The 6,659-nt window shown below is 45.2% G+C and overlaps 1 pseudogene; it reads right to left on the bottom strand.

Moving 5' to 3' along the window:
- Positions 1-644: 644 nt before the first annotated feature.
- On the bottom strand, positions 645-6,032 carry Fignl2-ps1 (fidgetin-like 2, pseudogene 1; annotated as a pseudogene).
- Between the last annotated feature and the right edge of the window lie 627 nt (positions 6,033-6,659).

Here is a 6,659-nt window from a genome sequence, read left to right as displayed (position 1 = left end):
ACTTCTCGTCTGGGCTGGCCACTATCCGACTGAACACCATTAGAGTGTGTCAACATCTAGTGTGTTGGGGGCCCTGGGTATGGTTGCACACCACCAGAACTCAGGGGATGCAGAGCAATGGCAGAAGCAACTGCACGAAGTTGCAAGCTTTATTAATCCTTATATAGATATGAATATGCATTAATACAATTTCCATTTTGGCAAGATACCATAAGATCATTATTCCCAGGATACCAGGAACAACTGAGGCAAGACTAAACAAAGAAATATGACTAAACAAAGGTTTCTTCTCAAAATATTCACATAATAACTCACCTCTCTTCTTATTATCGAAATATACTCACCATTACCAAGAGAGCATGAAAATGGCTTCCACAGAAACAGGACACAGCAGAACATAGTTTAAGGTCAAGTGAGAAAAACATTTTCTTCTCAAGGGCGTTGTTCCAGCCCTTACTTGACCCTGCCTGGGAGCTGTATCTCCATGTCTCAACAATTCCTTCTTCTTTCTTTTGTCTCAAAAGTAACACTTTCCAGGTTGGGGATTTAGCTCAGTGGTAGAGTGCTTGCCTAGCAAACGCAAGGCCCTGGGTTCGGTCCTCAGCAAGGCCCTGGGTTCGGTCCTCAGCTCCGGAAAAAAAAAAAAAAGTAACACTTTCCATAACATAGCTAAATGCCCTTGTAGGGGTTTAATCATGCAAAAATAAAGCAACATAATATACAATGCACATAATATTATGACAAAACTAGCCCCTCCCAAGCTATGGAAAATACTTTGAAGCCAAGCTTTGGGATCTAATCCTGTCAATTGATCAGCCAATAATTTAGCTATTTCCACACGGGTAGTATCTTCTAGTTGTTTACCAAAAGACATTCGAACATTATATTTCAAGGCATTAATTACTTTGGTAGCACCATCATTGCCTTCTAAATACGCTTGAATTAACTTTTAATCCTGTTCTGCATAATTATACATATATTCAGCAACACACAAAGGAGTAGAATTTCAATCACAATCTAAATCCACATATTTTCAATAGATAACATCTTTCAACCCAACCATTCTACTGTCTGTTTTAAAACATCTACTTGATGTTGAAGTCTAGTATCGATTTTAGTTTGCTCTACCCATAACTCATGTGAATCTTTATGCCAGTCTTCAACAAAACACTTTGTCTGAATAGATGTTTTTAATGCTGTGCTGGAAACTGACGCCAAAGTAGCAACAGAAATAAGGCTTAAAATAGTAGCTATAATGACTCTAATCATTATTTTACTTCTCTTCAGCAGATTATTAAAACATTCAATAATCACATGATTAAGAGGTTCTTGAGACCAATGACATCCCGAATTAACAGGCATGCATACATATAATTTTTGCTGAATATCATAATAGAATCTTGATTCATATTAAACTGAATAGATGAATTAATACATAAATACAAATGACAGTTAATACAAGCAAATCCATTAGTAAAATTAAATCTACCTATTAAAAACAAATATGGCATAGGAATACAAGTAGTAACCTTTTCTTTCTTAAATGTGGTAAAATGTTACTGAGAGGCAGATTGAGCAGTCTCAGAAAAGCTTCCACTAGCAAACACAACTTCTTTTAATGCAGCAGCAGTCTTCCACAAATGAGTTTGAAGCGCAGTGGGATCTTCCACAGAGGCCAGTCAATTATCAGCAATGCCACCATCTCCCCACTCCATCAGCAAGGATCCATTAAGGTGTTCATTCTCCTCTCCACTCGTCCTGGTAACATTAGACAAATCACAAGTGGTAACATTCCATTCTGAACATGTATTAATAAAGTGACCACAAGTACCCCAATTTATCCATTTGTCTTGAATAATTTTTCCAAACATGCCAAGGCAATTCTTCCAAATGAATGGGCAATACTTTAAGTCTATATAAGTTAACTGAGCACAAACAGAATATATAGGCTCACTAACAAATATATTGTGACTCCAATTTTGGTTTATAGACCAAGCTGTCAATCGCTGCAAATGAGTCCTGGAGCCTTTAACAGTTTTTCCTAGTAATAGCCAATTTTGATAGCCCCTTTGGGGGCATGGTCTCTTAAACATAAAGGCATCTTTGAGCCAGGATAAGTAAAATTATACAAAGCTCCATCATGTTTATTCAAATAAGTCAAAGTATTCCAAGGAAATGATACAATGTTTGGAGTGGTGTATAACACCAAATTTGTTTCCCCCTAAGTAGCAGGCTCAAATAAAGGTGGATTAGGAATATAAGCCCAATAACTCACAGAGGGGCTAAGGTGGGACAAACATGCGGTGGGGAGGGTGTCCCTTCCTGTACCAAAGATTGTGAAATGGCCTTAGGGGCCAAGGGTCTGAAGTTTTGTCAAGAGAAGTAGCAGGAGGGATGTGATTAGTAGAGAAGGGCTCTGGACCAGCATTGTTGGGAGCGATGCCCTTGAAGCCCTCCATTATTGATGTTATTATTATGGTTAGCGTTAAGTATGACTGGGTTCATGGAAAATCCCCAGCCAGCTGCAGAAGACTAATACAAATGTGGTGGTCAAGATGAATAATCATATGATAATATCTGATGTTAAGATACCCAATTTGATGACCTGTAACCTTTCTGAAAAACCAAACCAACATCCTGCTGACTAATAGATATGACAAACCTGTGACCTTTCTGACAACCTGTCAACATCAGCCTACTCCCTGACCACACGAATATTGTGTCTTTGGCCTACGTAAATGTTTCTTATTCCCCCACCCCTCTGTTACCCATGTTATGGTACAAATTCAGCCTCAGGGAAAAATAAAATTGTTGCCTTGATCAGACTCTTGTCTTGGCGTCCTTCTTCGTGTCTCTTGTCCCCCATTCTCTTCCAGGTACCTTCAGCACCCCTCGTTGACACTGCATCACAGGAAAACACCCAGTTCCCTCCAGGCCCTCCAGGTCTAGCTAGACCCAGCACTCCATCGGGACAAGCAGACATCACCACACAGATAGAAACAGAACCCTTTCCAGGGCACTGCTCTGCCTTGTCACAGGTGGCCTGAGTCCTAGTAATCAATATTTTGCCCAGCCTGACTTGTGGCCAGACCACATTCATGCCTGAGGAAAACCTCTTAGCTTTTTATTGAGCATCTCTGACAGAAACTGCTTTCAGTCGCATAGCCTGAGAACCTTCTGGCTGGGTCACCTCTAAGGCAGGAAATGGACAAGAGTACCCCAACTCTCTGGAAGGTTCCCAGCCCACCGGAAGCTGAGGACTGGGGCCCAAGGAGGAGAACGGCAAGAAAGCAGCAAGCCCTTTCCTCTGGAGCCTCTGACCCATCCTCAACTCTTGCTTGCAAGCTAGTCCTGGGGAGGAAGCCTTTAGATACATTGTTTCTATCCCTGGAACAGCAGTTTGGGGCTCATGTATGGTCTTCCTCATTAGCCCCAAATCTCTCTTGTCTGGGAGAATCTGTTCCCCAGGGACCCGGCTTGAAGTAATAGAAAAGCAGCCAAACTCTAACACTCTTTCTGAGGTCAGTTTCTTCCTGAATTGTCAAAATAAAACGAAAAACAGCAAATCTTACACATCTTACAAAAATAAGAGGCTTAAAATATTAAGCAACCTACATTTCTGGGACTTCTCAAAAAAATGAACAAAAAGCAAAACAAAACCTTTTTTGGGGTGGTTTTTATCCTTGTTCCACCCCTAAGACCCCAAGATTTCAGGTGGGTAGGGTACAGAGGAGGCTTGGGGCTCCCTGCTCCACCTCTCTCAGCCTCTAGGCCAAAAGAATTTCTGCCAAGCGTCTCTGCAGTGTTAATCAGAACAATGAGGGAGGGTGGGTTAAAGCACAGGGTCAGGGAGACACAGGGCGAGACAGAGACAGAAGCACAGAGGGTGATAGATAGGGACTGGAAGGAGGAGCTGAAAAGGAAGGGGGCAACATGGGGAGGGGTAAGTGACAAAACCTGAGGAGACAACTAAGCCAATACTGAGAAAGTAGAATGTGAAAGGAGGGTGTGGCCCAGAGGACAAGAGACAGAGGTTAAAGAGAAAGCAGGAGTTTCTTAGGCCCTGATGCCAACTCATGTGTGTGCTGAGCGGAGATGGCGAACTTCCCGTCCACAATAAATAGGAAAAAACCGGCGTACACCGGTGCTTATGGCATCGATCTGCAAGCATTTTCCTTTCCTATTAAAAAAAAAAAAAAATCCACCGGGAGAGCCCTCCCTCTCCCACCTCACATTCATTACTCCTTTGGCCAAAGACATCTCCACCTCAGTCCCTCCCCATTCCCCCAGGCAGAGCTGGCTTCCTCTACCACCCTCGGTGTCCGGACCCATACAGTTTGTCCCACTCAAATAATGAATACAGCTCTTTGGGAGGAGCCCGAGGAGCACCTTGGCTAGAGCAGCCTCTACGTCTTTGTAGGAGAGGGGCCTCTGCACTCCGCAGAGGCCCTCCTCGACTGCTGCCTGCTGGCACAACTGCCCCAGCTCACCCCAGAGAAGCCCTGGGTGCCCTGCACCAAGTGGTCAGCTCCTGTTCCCTCAGACCACAGCCCAGCTGAGCCCGCGCTCTCTGCAGGATCTGCTCGAGCGCCATGCAGCTGTGGTCCAGCAGCGCCACCTAGAAGCACAGAGTGAACTGCCATCGGGTGGCCTCATCCTGGGCCGCCGGCTGCAAGGTGGTACCCACTGCCAGCATGCCGTCACGCACACTCGCCAAAGCCACGGTCCAGGCAAGTTAGCAGACGCGCCCGCAGCGATATGCTGTCGTCCTGTGCTGGCAGCAGCGCGTCCGACTTGATGATGAGCAGCAACGCGGGCGGGCGCGCAGCCGCAAAGGCCGCCTTAAGGAGGCGCGCACCCTTGAAGGCGCTGGAGGCCGCCAGGTCGGCTCCGCACCGGCTCAGCAGCGTGGCACCAAGCCGGGTGGTGAGGCAGTGCCCCAACAGTGCCTTGCAGCAGCCGTGGGGCCCGAAGAACAGCACGGTCCGGGCGGGCGCCCTGGCCCGCCACATCTGCGCAGTGCACCGGGGGCCCTGCAGTCCATGATCCTGCTGCTCACCAGCTCTAGCCTCCCCGTCCACGCCCCTGGCGGGCTCCCCTGACGGCTCCCGGAAGCCTCTGTGCGCGGCAGGGACCCGCTCCGCAAACTTGTCAAAGGGCTCCAGCTGTGGGCCATAGGCGGGGAAGCCCAGGACCTTGAGAGCGTCGCCGCTGCCATACTTGCCCGTCACATCTTCTGTCGCCCCAGGTGGCTTCGCGTGGAACACGTTGCCCTGACACTCGGTGTCCTCTGAGGTGGGATAGGCGGTGCCAACGGCCGCGGGACCCTTGGAGGGTAGGGCCCGTACTTGTTTGTGGTAGCTGGCCTCCGCACTCTCGTCCACTACCTTGTGCTTCAGCAACAAGCCCTTGGCTGGAAGCAAGGGGGCAAGTAGGGTGCGGGCGGCATGGCGGGTGGCGGATGGCGGGAGCGCCTCGTAGCCAGCCTAAGCAGCCCTCTCCCTGTCTCTTCACATTCGACATTCCTGTCCCTGACAGTGTCCCTCAGCAATCCATAAGTAAACTTGTACTTCCCAAAATGAGGACAGTCTGGCCCACGTCCCTAGACCCTTACACTAATCTGATCATACAGTTACACACATTGAAGAATTAACATTCAGATTAAAGTGAACATGTATCCCATTTGTCCTTTTTGATCTGGATCACCACATCCAGGATGATTTTACAAGATCCATTCAATGTCCTGAAAATTACAAGCTTCTCTTTTTCCTTTTGTAGTTATTAAGGAGCAATCCAGTCTGTAAATGCACCACGTTTTCTTTATGCACTCATCTCATAAGAGACCACTTGAATATTTCCAAATTCTGAATATAATAAGAGAGCTTCACTGAACATGGTGGAGAAAGGGTCTCTGTACTAGAATGAATAGACATTTGAATATATGCCGTGGAGTTGTATCTTGAGGTACACCCATTCCCACCTTCCTGAAGAAACAGCATACTGATTTCCAAAGTTGCTACAGAAATTTGCATTGCCACCAGAGAATCCCAATGTTCCCCTTGCTCCATAACCCAGTAAACATGAAGTCTCTTATGTGCTACTAAACTAAGTTGTTCTGAAAAGCATGAAAAAATATCTCAAAGTAACTTTGATTTGCATTTCTGTACTGTCCAAGGATGATAAATATTAATTATGAGTTTCTAAGTCATTTGAGTTTCAACTGTGAATATTAGGCTTATATATGTAGCCCATTTGAATTACTTTTTTTTTCTTTACTTTGTGTTCAATCTTTATTTTCAAGCAAATTCATGACCATCACAAACTTTACGATGGCGAAAGCTTTTGTTTCTTTAGTGCATATGATCACAGAATGATGTAAAACTGTCAAAACAATGAGCTTTTTCCTCTTGACTTAAAAAGTTATATCCAATCCTCTTCAGTTTATGGAAAATGTATTTTCATACTCAAAATGTTACCTCTTTTGAATATAAAATGATGCTTTGAAACAAGTGGAAGATTCTCAGTTATTATCAAGTTAATCCCTATTAGCTGTCATTTCTTCCCAATGACAGGCAGTTCGCTCACTGTTTTGTACTACATTAAGATTTATGTGTATTGAAATAACAACGACTTACTTAAAAATCTAAGAGGGATACATA

This window comes from Rattus norvegicus, chromosome 11, assembly GCF_036323735.1.
Source record: "Rattus norvegicus strain BN/NHsdMcwi chromosome 11, GRCr8, whole genome shotgun sequence".
Lineage (NCBI taxonomy): Eukaryota > Metazoa > Chordata > Mammalia > Rodentia > Muridae > Rattus > Rattus norvegicus.
This window is presented reverse-complemented; position numbering and strand designations above follow the sequence as displayed.